The 15,797-nt window shown below is 42.3% G+C and overlaps 1 protein-coding gene across 6 annotated transcripts in view; it reads right to left on the reverse strand.

The window, feature by feature from the left end:
* LOC108004018 (uncharacterized) overlaps positions 1 to 15,797 on the reverse strand; it is a 340,152-nt gene that overhangs the window by 64,131 nt on the left and 260,224 nt on the right. The window lies entirely within an intron of this gene.

Raw genomic sequence — 15,797 nt, forward strand, 5'->3', positions numbered from 1 at the left:
CGATCGGCGAGAAGATCCAACGACGAGAGGATTTTCCATCCGTATTACGTATCTCGCGAGTGATCAAAAGCCTCGTGACGATTCAATGACGATATATCTCTTCTCTTGGCCCATCGAAGTGTATTGCTCCAAGCGATGCGTAAGGTTTCCAGGTATAAAAAAAAAATGACGATTTTACAGAGACCGGCCGGTTTGTTGCATAAGTAGCAGACACGGGAATTAGAATTCCTGGTTATCTGCACTAACTGTCGAGTTGCTTATCTTTTGTTACGTAAAATCTCGAGGCAAACAGGTCTCGCGAGATACGAGCTTTGACCGGATTCTCCTAACCTCTCACGTACGATTTTCATAGACTCGACAAGAAAGGAGAATCGTTTCGAACGAGTCGTCGAAACGTGGACGATTATCCCGTGGACGAGCCCCGTTCGAGGAAACCGTTCTTTTATTTATCAGACCCCGAGGCTGTCTCTAATCGCCATTAGAATGGTAATCGAGTCGCATAATTTCTATCAGGTAATTTGATTTAATCAAATGCGATTTTTCGCGTCCTCGTTACCTCTGCCTGTCCCAATAATATATGCGAGAGAGAAAAAATTACGGGTTCGAAGTCCATACGGCACTTAGTACATGAACGTTTCCACTAACGAAGAGAGGTTATGTTTTAACGAATATTTCAGAACGTCGTCGTAGAAGAAGAAGTTACATATCGCAAATCGAAATTGAGAAATTATATTATAGCAATGAAATTAAGGGAAATTATATTAAAAAGTAACGTCGTTTGTATCGTGTTAAGGGATCTAAACTGGATGTAAAATAGATGTTATCCGAGTTGGCTTCCCTGTCACTTTTTAACGCCTTTGTTCCCTGCGCGTACGACCTTCAATACTGCTAAAATTGCGAATGACACGTTGGACGAGCGAAAAACATTTCGCTGAACGCAACGTGGAAAATAAACGACTGACAATAATTAATTAAATGCAACGGAATTAATACGGATTAATACGGAAATTTTATTTACAGAATATTATGTGTCTAATCTTGTCGTTTTTTCGTATGCATATTCGTGGTATGCATATGAGATTTGATACTTCGACCTGAATATGTAAGAGTGAAACGACGATGAACGTCTGTTATCTATGTGTACGTGTTTAGATGCGGATATACTTATCAAATAGAAAAAGAAAGTCAAGATATGCGCTACGACTTTGTCATTTTTAAACCAATTTTTGTCGTTTATTCACGTAATCAGATTGGATATATTGGCCTTCTTGTGCCAATTCTTTAACGTTATCATTTCTTAGTTTATTCACCAACATCGAATCGAATAATAAATACATTTCCTCCTAATATATTACGTCTCCTTTCCAAAAATACGTTTAAATCGATTTTATCCACCACGAAACTTTCGCATTTCACACAAATAATTTAATTAATCCCAACCGACACATAGATCGACACGCTCTTAAAAATAAAACCCAAGGAAGGCTAAATCCAAAGATCCTCGAACAGAGATACTGTGTTACAAAAAGAAAAAAAAAAGAAGAAAGAAAGAAAAGGAAGAGAGACGATAATAGGAAATTCAATCGCTCGCATCAGCGTAATTAATAATTCCATGCACATTCACGTGCAGGCCGTGAAAATCCGATCGGACCACGGATACCCTCTAGGAATTCCCCCTTTGTCGGTCAATCAGCTGATTCCTAGAACCGTGCAAGAGCGTCTAGTAGCGGCGTCGAAGCGACTTGGCTCGTTGTACGGTCGCGGTCGCGTGGTTTCAAGGACAAGGCAAGGTTGACACGCGCCGCCACTCGCGAACAGCAAGTGGGGGGTCTGGCTCGATCTCATTCCCTCCACGCCTCTCTCTCACTCCCTCTCGCTTCTCAGCATCACCGCCAATGCCCCTCTCCACCGCCCCCTCTCCCCCTCCCGTCCCACCACAAGCTTCCGCGCCGCGGTTGGTGACTGCCTTCGCTCGCAGGCCTCGCCGTCAATCTCTTACTGATAAGTACTATCCGGTGACACGGGGCCGTGGCGAATGATGATTATCTGGCCTCGTGAAAAAAATCATTACACCGCCCAATCCTCTCTTTCTATCTTCCCGGTTTCATTGGTTCGATTTTTCGGCCACCGGATGATGGAAATTAAATAGGAATAGAAATTTTTCGAACTTTTTTTTTTTGGAATAGATACGAAGCAATTTTTAAGTTGAAATTAAATAATTTCGATCCTTACTTATTATTCGCGATTCGTGTAATTATTTTTCCAAAGTAATCCGATTCAAAATTCAATCACAATTTTCTCGATCATCCATAAATAAATTTTCCAACTTTCGCTCGGCAACGGTAATTGATCGATTTCGCCATCAGTTTTTCAAGCGAGCAGCATCCAAAACGAATAATAAATCCGAAACAACAATTTACGCAACACGAAATGTTTCAACGGCACCGCAGAGGTAAAAACTCGTGCGGTGCGAGTGAAACGCGTCGTCTGTCTAATAGTCTGACCGGCGACGTCCTATTCTACTTACGAACCGCGAACGAGGCACGCATCGAGGCCGAGGGCAAATAAATCAGAATCGGGTTGGAGCGCCATAAACGCTTGAAGGGCCACGAACCCATCGAAGGGACGTGGTTATATGCTGTACGCCATCGAAGATTAGCCGTTTGTCTCGCGTCTCACGTACACGTATCGTCTTCGAAGTTTTTTCCAAGGCGCCGTTTATCGTGCTGCCGTTCGCGAAACGCGCTCCCTTCGCGTGGAAGAAGTGGCCGGCCATTTTCGTGCGTTCCACGTGCCACAAAAATGGTCGTTCGGGTTTCTTCTGCCCTTTGGACTGGGCTTTCGAACATCGAGCGGTTTACTGTTGCCGAGGATCAACTGACTGACGCCTGGACCCTGTCTTTTGGTCAAATATGGCTTGATTGGGTAAGAAATGGATGGATTTTATTTATCGTTGATCGTCGATATTTGTATTGTTTTTGATAAAAAAAAATAATAAGATGTTGATAAAAAATAAAAATTTCGATAAAAAAAGAAAGATATCTCTTATATGGTTTTGCGACTATGAAGAATAATTATCATCAATCCGGTATTTTTATTCTTGAATAATTTGAATAATTAATAATTGGTTGCCTAAAAGCATATGCATATGTCCTGTAATGTAGAATTATTACTATTTCCATTTCCATTTACATGCATTACACTGTAATTAATTATATGAAATTCTGAATATATATATTCTGCGAACACATATTCTGCTCGCATTAATAAAAATTAACTTGTATTCGTACATCGAAAAGAATTTCACTTTCAAAGTAACATAGTTTAACGTTTCATCGATTTACTCTGTAACTCAAAATGCTTTTAAATTTCGAGTTAACGAGTTTTAGATTATTAATAGCAATAGCGATGATATTCCATTTAATTATAGTTATTACAATTTTTTACAAAATACGATTTGCAAAGTGCTTATCACAATTTTCTTGAAACTTAATCTTTCACTTGAACGTCAACTGGCTACACCACTGCTATAAATCTTCCATATTCCAGCTACAAAGAATCAAACCTTAACTTCGATGGATATAAAAAAAACAATTTCACTTTAACTGACGTATCCATCTTCGAGATATCTTCACGTTGCCCAACATCCTCTCGATCGAGACGAATAAATATATAAAAACGAACATGTTAAAACCCTAAAAAAGTAAAAGCGTACACATGCAGTAGCGTAACCGAGAGGAAGGTCTGCAAAAATGTCCAACCTCACGCTGACTCGTCGACGAAACGTATGAAGGGCCAAACGCGTGAGAACAATATCTCAACATTGATTAATTGAAAAAAATTCATCGACCACTTTCGACAAGAGGTTACGAAAGCAAGCGTATCGGAGTCGAACCACGGGACTCCGATATTCAATGCATGCGCAATACACAACCGGGACTGCAGTCTATCGATGTTTCCCTTCTCTGAATGGTGGTTTTGTATTTCGAGAATGTTAATATGACGAAGCGTCTGCTAACGGCTGCCAGACGCTGAATAATCAAACGGAATACCTAAGCGGCTCGAATTTCTTCGCTCTTTGGAAGCGAACCATGTTTATTTCGAGGAACGATGGAGCTGGCAAGTTTTTCGATACGTGTCAGCGGTCTCTGGCTGACACGACGTGAGAATCGATGAATTCGCGCTTCGTTTCGACACTTTTTTTTTTATCGATTTTCCATTTTTTTTTTTTTTCTTCTTTTTCGATGAATTGGTCAAAAATAGTAGTCTTTTTCCTCTTCGAAATCACCTTACACGAGTAATTTGCCACGTTAACACGGCGTGAATCTCGTCACGTTGACTGCTTACACGAGGTATCTATCTTTTCTTCTACATTTATAATTGTTCAATCTTTGTGATCAGTAATGCTCAACACGCGATTCTGTCGTTTATTTTTTCGCTCATTTACTCGTGGTACAAGTGTTTCAAAAATTCTTCCTTCAAAATCAATAGGAGAATCACGTCTTCGAGGATGCAGACTTCTTATTTTAATTTTTCTGATAATATTAATGACGCAAAGCCTGCAAAGATAAATCAGATTTTATCAGAAAATTAGACTCCATCTATTTTTATTTCGTACTGTTATAATTTTGTATTAATGCGTTACACGAAAATTTGTCTCGAAAAGACTGACTCAGTATAATGTAATTCTATCGATTCTAATCTTTTTGGATACTTTGATGTGTCAGAGAATGGGTATAGAAAATAATTGGTCGATACTTGAGGATTAAAGAGGACTTTCTCAACAGTTCTTCGCTCACATCAAATTCTGTTGTGTTTCGATTGCGAAACCGAGCGGACCGATTTCTCAGATTCAACTTGGAACACATTGTTTCGCTATTCTTAGAACGGATCAAGCTTATTTACAACACAGTTGTCTATCTACATTATAGGTTGGCCCGTGGCACACCGCATGCATGCATCAAATCGCACCGATCTACGCCAGTCACGATCGACCATTGTTCCTGTAAGCTCCCCAGCGTCTGACACTTCGCCCGGAGACCTTGCTCGCCACGTGTAATCCGGTATTTACATATTTCCAAACGCCTGTATCACGGATCGTGGACGAACTGTTTGCACGCCTGTTTTTGTTTCTTCCTCGGCAAAATTTTTGGCTCGGGTTGAGCCGAGTTTGTTGGAAACTTGAGAGAAAGAGAAAAAGCTTTGGAGATGCAAAGTGCTACGTGTCTACGATGTATTGGGTATTGAATACCTTTTATTCAAACTTGAAAAGAAAATGTTAAGAATAGCCATATTTCGTAATGTTTCTCGTGATTTTTTTTTCTTTTTTTGTATGATCATTTCGACAATGCCTCGAAAAATGGAAAAAGTTTACAACTAAACGGCTCATAAGCATAACTATATCGTTTAACTATATCGTTGAGAAAGGTTTCAAAGGTTAACCTAGATACATCTGTACTGTAAATCCAAAAGAGTTATCGAGTTTCGAATCTGTGAGATATAAAATAAATATGCGATTCAATTCTAGTTCCAAATTGAAGACAAATTCATATAAATTATATATAGAAGTTGGTCATAAGTTAGCCTGTGAAATATGAAATATATATTAAAAAAAAAAAAAAAGAATACTCTTAACTCGGTCTGAATTCAATACCAAGCTCAAATGGATTCAAACTATAGCCAACTCAACGGAAATCTATGAGAACCAGAACAAAGGCGAAGACCTAACCTAATCTCTTCGAATTCCATCGATGCAATTCAATTCCGCATCGACTTCCCCATCGTGAAACGTGCATTCAAAACAAGCCCGGAACACGTGACTTGTTACAACCCTCGAGCTATCGCGCTAGTTGTATTAGTAGTTATACAGGGTGTTCGGACGAGACGTTCCTCTATTCACGAATAACTTCTTCCTTTCGTAAAATATATTAAAAAAAAGAAAAAAGAATAAAAATAAGACGCATTACTTTACGATGAAAATAATTTAAAGAATTTCGTAATTTTAGACACAGCCTAGTGAAGGATTAAAGCTGTGAGGTATTTTCTATTCAACTGCCGCTTCAAATTTAACCCAGAAGAAAAACAAAAACTACCACAAAATTTCAACTCGAACAGTTTTCTAAATCAGAGGAACCCGCTTAACAATATCACTCGAACAATTCTACTTTCCAACCTTCGAAACCAATTTCGAATTGCACGATCCTTCGTTCGAACACCCTGTATGCAACAGGCTCTCGCGTGGGAACGGAGAGGCGCGCTCGTGCCGCTCAATTCAGGTTAATAACACTCGGTATCAGAGGTGAGGAGAGGGCAGAGAGAAACAAGCGACGACGTCTTCTCGGTGCTCGCTATTATTGCGATTACCGACGTGATCGCGTCGGTCCACCTTGGCAGAGGCGAGGCGGAAAAGGCGGGCGTGCGCCGCTGCGGCCGTGTGTGGGTCGAGAAACCGGAGTTATTTATGAAGTGTAGCACGGGGAGAGGCGCGGCCGTGGGGCCTCCTATCTGATGCTCTTATTTCGTTGTTTGCTCCCGACCGCGTAATACCGAGCTAGAAAAGCGCGACACGTGCGCTCGCCGCCCGTGCCTCGCGCGTCTTCCGCCTCACGGCATACGCCGCGTGTCCCACCGACGACGACGTGCCGCCACGTGGGTGAGAAACCCGACTCGAATGCACACACGGTGTTTAATATATATATATGTACTATATTTGTGGAACATCTTTGGAAGATGTCGATCGAGTGGAAATGTATAGAGGAAAATTGTTGGTGCAAAATTTTGAACGTGGAGAATTTTACAAGAAGAAATATCTGAAGTAGGATGGATCATGATTTGTTATTTTGCACGAGCAATCGAAGTGTGTGTTTGCCTGGGTTTTGTCCAAGGCAAGTTTTTGTTTGAGCTTTAAAAAAAAAAGAAAGGAAAGTTTGTAGAAAGTTATACCACGGATACGTCGACACCCTGTATATGAGGGGGAGCAAATCGTGGTCGTGAACAATGTGAGGTTGTTCGGCTGCTCCCTAGCGACCCATGGATTCCTACGTGACACTGACCAGCCTCGTGATGAATTTCGACGGTAACTTGAGGGTCTGTTCCCCGTGGCACTAATGAGGCAGCTGATTATGCGCTTCGTTCTATGTATTTCGGATGAGGGATTGAGAATAGGCTTGCTGGGAATTCTGCTCGTTTCCTTCGTTACCATTGAATTTTGAAGAAGTTGGACGCCAAGTTTGTCGGATTTTCGTATTTTACTCGGTGAATTAATTTCGGAAGATAAATAATAATTGGATAGGTAGTGACGGAGGATATATTTCGAAAATTGTTCACCGATTTGAACACTTGGAAGTTATCGAATTGAATTTTGGATGTTACGATCAACGACGGGATATCTTTATTTGACCTTTTTGATTTTTTGAAACATAACCACCGAGCTCGATATATATCAAACGCATTAATCATTACTCGGAACTTTGGACGCAACAGTTCCATTAAAATTAAAATTTCTCAATCACAAAGGAACGAACGTGACTCAATACCGTCGCGACAAATTTCCAACCGCTCGAACGCACAATTCCCGATAAACCGTCTATTCCAACCCGACATCTACATTAAGGCGGTGTCAATGGCAATTAAAAACACTCTCGAAAGAAAGCTATATATCCGCAAGGCGGTTATTCATCGGCCGGCCTTCGAAAAGCGGTTAACTCGCACTAACTGCGAAACAATCGTGCGGGAAGGGAAGGGAGAAGAAATTCGAGACCCGTGGTGGAACGATTTTAAAATCGCCCGTATCAACGCCGGTATTAGTAAAATGACGCCGATACGATACGGCGAGCTAAAAACGTGGCGAATACGGGGATCCAAATAAGCCGAAAGCACACCATTAGCGTATGTAAATACGTCGTTCGGACAGGAATCAATTACCCTGGTCGTCCTCCTGCGATCCTTGCGCCGTTTCATGCATAGCAATGAGGCGAGAGAGAGAGAGAGAGATGAGGAGGGAACGGAAACCACCGACCAAACGCCGACAGGAAACCCACTTAAGACGTAATTGCGCGTAAAACGTCCGATGATTCCGCGAACCACGAGGTGCGAACGCGAGAATTTTAATTTATCGCTCCCTTAAATCGTGAGTAAATGATATCTCCTCTTTTGCTTCTTTTAATTACACGAAAGAGTTAATCCGAGAGATCACGTGCTTCCCCTTTTTCTTCCTTCTATCGTATAATATTGATTCGGGGATATTTTATTTATAAAATTTGTACGACGATCAACGGTGTATATAATACTATTCGTTTTGCTTTTTTAATCTTCTTGTGACATAATGTTCGTTGAACATTATTTTTCGAAATTCCATGAATTCAATAATTCCAAGACTATTCCCCCTATATTCTGTCTCGAACGATATCTATTATCTCAAATCTATCTTAATCTTCAACATCCAACATCCGAATTGCATTTATTATAAAAAATTATTCCTTTCCTTCACCGTACAATGAAGTAAGTCTATATCCCATAAACCCAGAATCAGTCATTCCTTTCTAAAATTTGAAAAACTTTACGTTACTCGTCGAAGAGAGTTAAAAATTAACAAGAGAGGGGAAAGTTGGAGAAAACGAAACCCTTTGCTAGATCTTCCCTTCGGTTTTCAATTTCACACACAGGTTAGGAAAGATAAACCGGAACGAAACTTGGAAACTGAAAAGGAACGGCGCGACGTTTCGAAACGTTTTGTCCGACAAAACGTTCTCGACAGTAAAACGACTAACTCGACGTTGGAGGAGCGTGAGCGGGCAGCCGCGATAAATGAAATCGCGGCTGCGTAAAAGTTATCGGCGTGCAGGAGTCAGTGTTTCAAGGTGAGTCATTTACGAGCCAAGAAATGAAAGTTTTATCACTTTTCGTTTGCCGAACCGATCTTGATTAGGCGAACCTTGAGGATGTTAAAGGATCTTTACGATGATGAGAGCCGAGAAACGATTCGAAAATTCAACTCGGTAGCCCGTGGACGATGATTATTGGACCAGGTGCGAATTATGCCTGCGAAATTGCCTCTCTGCTGGCCTCCCCCGCTCTTTCTACGCCCGCGAAATTTGCGACGCTTTTACGATCCATTAAGCAGCCTCCGAGTTATTTTATTCCACGCTCTGGCGATCACTCTGGCTGCCCACCAACTGGAGCAACGAGAAGAAGAGGAATTATTCAGGGAGGAAAACTCGAGCATTTTCGAATCGATTTTCTTGGGAAAGGCTTGGAAATTGTAGAGGGTTGTTTTGCGCTTGCTTTTGGTTTAATTGGAAAGGATTAGAGTTCTTTAGAGAAGATTGCAAGCTTTTTGGGTTTTATTGTCAGTTAGAAGTTAAGATTAGAAAATTTTATGTTTGGAATAAATTGTTTGCTTTTTTTTCTTTTTTTTTTGGAGAGGACTTATAAATTGAATTTCACTTTGGTAGATATTTTGATAGATAGATTATTAGGTATTATGCTCGCAAATTGCAATGTTTTGAGAAGATCTTTGAAATTGTGCGTTCTTCCTCTTTGCTCCTTTGCCAAGAGGAATGACGCGGAGGATTGCTGCGTTTCTGCGATAGTTTTAAAAAGATTTCTCGGTAAAAGAAGATTTCAAACTTCTATTTTCAATACCAAATAGATATATATGTATAATTATTCTTCTATTGAAAAATATACATATATATATATTATTTAGATACAACGCATTTGAAAATATTTTTCTTTTTTATTAGTTATTTGTAAACTGGAATTCTTATATAAGAGCTCGAGTGACTTGAGAGATTTTTATAGCATCACCGCATCATGCGTCACATTTAGACCACAATCGGTTTAAAAATATAAAACGAATACAAATCTTCTTAATACGATATTGTTACTGGCAGGAAAAGAGTCGTTTCTGTCTCAAGAAAATTGTCTCTTTGTCACCGAAACGCAATTCCAAAAAATAATTTATACCTCGAATACAACGACCCTGACACGTTATTTTTCGAGAGAGGAAAAACGCGTTCTCGAGAATATTTCACGAGAACGGTTTCCCTTTCTCTCGGCCTTTATTTATTTATTTATTTATTTTTTCGTTCTTTTCTTGTTCCTGGACCGAAGGTTGTACTCTAGAAAATGCACTGGAACAGAAGCCGGTAATTGTACCGATCACCTTTGCACGCGAGAACGATTCGCGTTCCATTCCGGTATAATAATTTCGCTGCGTTCAGTAATGATTCCTTTTGCGCAATAACTTCTGTTTCTTGGTTGGCAGAAGCCGACACCTGTGATTAAACGTGAAAACACCGATTCTTAAGAATTCTTAAGAATATCGCGTTTCGAATACCTGCGATAGAATGTCCATGAATTCGTGTTTTAATTTTTTTTCGCTTTTTCTAATCATTAGAATATAAACATTATTTTCCAATATTTCTATCCGTATTCAATAACAAGAATCTCAAATATATACAGCAATATCTTTCTCGGAAATTATTACTTAGAACCCCTAAGTTCTAATCGAATTCTATCTCCCCCTTCATTATCCCAAAAATTAATCCCAATTCATACCAATTTCAAAATCCTCGCCCAAAAAACAATACCATCAATATTCATTCATCCTCGATCCTCAAAAGAATAATACAAATTTCCCGACTCGAGATCCGTCCCATCGCCCGCCCTCCTCTCCTAAAAGATACCAATCAAATCACCCTATAAGGACACCCTAATAAATATCAACCTTCGAAAAATTCCTACGAATTTCGTAGACCAACCTCCCTCCCTCTCTCTCTCTCTCTCCTCTCCCTTAGAAACGTTCCGTTCGCGTTCCAGCCGAAACCGAAAAAGCGAGGAACAAACGAGCACTTGGAAACATCAAAAGGAGCGATACGATAGATGTTAGCATGCGGATCTTACATCCGATTCCGATCTTCGATCTTCCTCCCCCTTCCTCCCCCCGCCGGATTCAAAAGCATCTCCCTCAACGTTCCGCCAGACGAGAACGCTAATCCCGAGCCGAGAGAATCTCGAGATCGATTCCGGGCTCGAGAGGTGGAGAGACGAAATACGATCGCGGGGATCGCGCTACCATCACCACCACCACGTGGAACAATCCAGGGCGGCGGAGGGACGGTGGAGGTCGGTGTATAGAGATAAAGATCGGATCAGTGGATGTGACGGGACGGCGGAGAGGCGGCCCGACTCTCGTCTCCCGCCAACGTTCGTCAATCACGCGGCGGAATCGAAGACAAGCGCAAGAAGCATGTGTCCTCCTCGCCCATTCGAGGCGAGCTCGGCCGAGACCCCAGACGACGGTCCACATCGACGACGACGACGACGACGAGAACGACGACGACGGGGACGGGCGTACAAACAGACGATTACGAGGGAAACATTCGGAATACATTCGCCGTGCAGCGGCGCGGCGGTCCGCTTCTTCTTCTCCAATCCCCTCCACCGAGCGGAGGCGAGCGCGTGGCCGGATCTGCGTGGCTGAGTGAGCTAAGGATATTTTCACTTCGAGCTGATCGCGAGTGGAACGGACGGAGCGGTGAGACGGAGCTTTCTTCTTCTTTTTTCTTCCGTTCGTTCGTTGGGAGAGGTTTGTCTAAGATTCTTAGAGGTTACGATGATGGAATCTGCGTGAATGATCGGATATTATCGAAGGGTAAAGGGTTTAGGGAATTTTTAGTAAGCTTGTTGAAGAAAAGTAACGGTTTGAGGAATATATAATATATTGAGGTATATTTTTGTACGTATCAATCGTCGTTTCTGGGTTAAAGGATCGAAGAGATAAATAAGGAAGTAAAGTAGAATTTTACGATGATTTTGTAATCGATATGCGAGTTGTAAATAAAAAATTTATTAAAATGAAATGAATAAACGACTTTCAGCCAGCTCTGTGATAATGTAAAATAGTGTTTTGCAAATATTTAACTGCCAGTTGTATTGGTTAATGGTGTTCCTAGAAGCAATTAAAGATAAAATAAATGGATGGGCATTTAAGTTGGGAATAATTGCTGTTTGAAAAACATGCGATTATTATAACCTGGCTAATTCTATATTTAAATGGGAAAAACTTAAATTATTGCGCGTAAAATAGATTCAAAAATTATGCAATAACCACTTTTTTCGAACACATATTTCGTGAAAAAAAAAATATAAATATAAAATACTCTAAAAATTAACTTTCGAAACGATCCTACGAAAAAACACTTTACGTAAGAAAGGAAAGTACACGAGCGCGAATAGCGAATTACGGTAATTTCCATGGAAATATCTTTCGATGTTAAAAAAAAATTAAAGGAATCGTGGAGCCGTAGCTATTCCCCAAGGATCACGAAGCGTCCAGTTCGCCGCGATAATTTATTCCCCGGGCAAAAACCCGATGAAAATGTGGCTTCGGCAACGGACATATTTGGCTCGTTCCCCGTTGGAGCAACGGGCGTCCCACGGTTTGCCAGAACCTCAAAAAACCGAATCTAGATGCGAGAGATCCTGACCAAGATCCGATCCGTGTCCCTGTGTGCATCTTCCCCAAAGAAGGCTGCTCCCCTTCCTTCCAACTCTAAGAATCTCGCCAGTTACCATTATCCATCCATCCAAAAAGTCTCCTCTTCGATTCTCTCTCTCTCTCTCTCTCCTCATAAATGTACCACTTACGCACCGTCATCGATCCGCGTATGCGCCCTTTGGAATTTATTTCTTCGAAAGAAAAAGAAAAAAAAAGAAAACAAAAAAAAGAGAAACGAAAAAGAAGAAGAAGAAGAAACTGAACCACCACCACCTCCACGCGACAATCGTAGAAAAAGATAATTATCCTCATGACGAGAACAAGAAGAGACCGACGATCGTTCGGTTCCCAGAGATCGAAAACTCGAAGAACGAGCCTTCTTTCGATCCTCCAAGTAACATCTGTCAATCGTTTGGTACCAGTTCAAGCGAACAGTGTCATCTTATTAATATCTGCCTCCTTTTTTCCCCCTCCTCCCTCCTCGAAACGTGATCGAAGCGCCAGCCTCGACCCGATATCCCCACCCCGTATCCGATATATCCCGTATTGGAGTTTCGACGTTCCTTTCGATATGCCCGACCGGCGACAAAAACCGGCAGGAATGCGCCACAGAGGAGGCAGGAGCCGGATGAAAGGGGGTGGGACGTCACCCTTCCGAAACTGGTCACAGGACAACAGCGGGGCCACTGTATTAAATATTGACTCGATCGTGCGAGCAGCTGCCGCTTCTTCGCGATCGATCCGAATCCGGAGATTCGCTTTACGATCGCGTTACGCCTCTCGTCGCCCCGTTTTCAGAATTGGTCAGGAGTCTTTACCTTTTCGGGAACGCGTGTAAATATGTCGTTTTCCGTAACTGGAAACGATCATCCGGGTTAACTTCTTCTGCGAGCAAGAATTTTCCAACCGTGGATTTGGACGATCAAGTTTTAACAGATTCGAGGTAGTTTCGAAAATCGTTTTATGGACGAGACTCGAATCTCGGGAAACGAAGGCGACGATGAGAAAAATCGCAATGAAGAGAAATCTCCCTTTTCCACGAAATATTATCTATCAAAATTGTATTTGAAAATTTTACTCGATGGCGGGAAACAAAATGGGTAGGTATCGTTAAAATTTATCTATTTTATAAGAGGGCTTTAGCCACGTGTAGAGAAATATTTTTTTTATCTCTATGATACCGAAGAGACTGGTATTGTGAAGGAAGGCCCGTGAAAGGGTCGAATCTAACACCCCATGCGGCAGATGTACTTCCAAAGTACAAGGGTCGTCTTTGATGTATTTTTATCAAGCACGATGAACTTTGGCGATTCGGTTGTATTTATAACATTCATCAATAAATCGCCAATACACTTTTTGTTCCAGAAAAATTCTGATAAAATAAAATAAAATAAAACTTTAATCTAATTCACGTTCGATCCAACAGTGAAATCACGTATCTTTTTCAAAATAAAAATCTCGTGAATTCATCGCGTAAATCGAAAAAAAGTGACATTTAATGTCTCTTTAAAAAAAAAATCTCTTTAAAAAAAATAAAAGTAAAAAAAGGAATTACTCCAACCACACATTCCACCTCCGAAGTCAAAGTCGCTCGACCCGCGCCTAACAAGTCCCTTGTTCCGCAACGATTAATATCCTGTAGCCCACGTGGCGCGACAGATCATCCACGGGCCATATTCCAGTGACTAGCGACGCATAAGGAACACGAGGAACGCGGGTACGCCTAATTAGACGGTCGTGGGCTGGTCATTCTTAGCGCCTACCCCTGTCCTTTCGATCATGCATCTCGGTACACTCTCGACGCTTTCGAGCCTTCTCAAGTGGGCCGGCTTAGGCGTAGGTTTTAAGGAGACTCTCCGTCCTTTCCTTCTTCGTCTTGTATCCCGCTCCCGATAAACCGTGTGGCTTCCTTAATAAGAGGCGACGCGTGTGGGTGACGCCACGATTCCCGCGAACATGTCGGTTTTTGCGATCGCCGCGACCTCTGCCACCTCTTCGTCTCAGCCACCATCGCGTTTGAAACAGGTGTCAACGGGCGGACGATGAGTTACGACATCTTAATGCGTGCGGGTCTACGCTCGTTTATATCGTATCCTCGTGTTATGCGAAAAGTGAACATTATTGAAGATTACCGGTGCAACGATTTGTAATTATTGCACCGAGTGAGAATTGGAAAATTGGACGTATATTTTCTTTTTTCTTTTCCTCGAAAGTATCTGAAAATAAGTGGAATGAAGGATAAATATCCGTATGAAATGGATGTATCGACGAGTAACACGTCAATCGCACGCGACCGCAAATTACACCCGATCCGCTCGTCTCGAAAACTGTCTATACCTAACCTAAAATGTCACGACTCCGTAGCACGCGACGTGGTAGCAGCAGGCCTGTTCGCTTGTCTCACGAGGGAAACGGCGGAGGGACGGGGCGCGCGATTACCCAGCCACCAAGCCGATCACGTGCCGCTTCAATTGCCTCTGACGGCGAGGCGCGGCGTGCACGAGCGCGACAGCCTTCGAGATTAAAGAAGATAACTTTCCATTAACCTCTTGAGCGCGCGGTGCACATCGTCAGAGGCTCGCGTGACGAGCGTCGTTCTCGACCTTGTCAAATTAAAACAGTCTCGTTCGTTCTTCCCCTCCCCCTCCCTTTCTCTCTCCATTACACGTATCGCGATCGAAGAGCAAAAAGAAGAAAAAAGAGAAAGACAAATATCTACTTGGACCACTCTCGTCCCGCCCTCTATACACGGAGTACATTTCGCCAAGGAATGCCTCCTCCCCCCCTTCTTTCGCCTTTACTGCCGTTGCATTAGCAATTTTATTGGCGAAGAAACCTCGCCTCGCGATTAATTTCCGAGTATCACTTTCGCCGGGTACGATCTCCACGAGGTAGGCCGAACGAGCCCACACGACCGTTTTCCATCGTTTGTATCGCCAAATACGACCGCTTAAACGCGGCCGAACCCACACCTCAGCCGAGCCCACACGTCGTCGTCGTCGTCGTCGTCGTAGACGTCGTCGTCGTTGTCGTTGTCGTCGTTCCGCATTATGCATTGTCGCATTGTAGCCAATGGGCCCACCGGCCGCGATCTAGTCTAACCGATGCGCACGAGTTACACGCTGGATGGGCTGGAAATTCATTCGAGATCGGTAATCCGCGCCGATAGCTGGATGCACGGCGGGACAGGGGATTTAAACGAGTAAGATATTTCCGAGGGAGTATCGAGATCTCGAATCTCGGTGATCTCTTTGCTGGGTGGTGGCCGGATCTGGATCTGGATATTTCTAGGTTG

Source organism: Apis cerana, linkage group LG13 (assembly GCF_029169275.1).
Source record: "Apis cerana isolate GH-2021 linkage group LG13, AcerK_1.0, whole genome shotgun sequence".
Lineage (NCBI taxonomy): Eukaryota > Metazoa > Arthropoda > Insecta > Hymenoptera > Apidae > Apis > Apis cerana.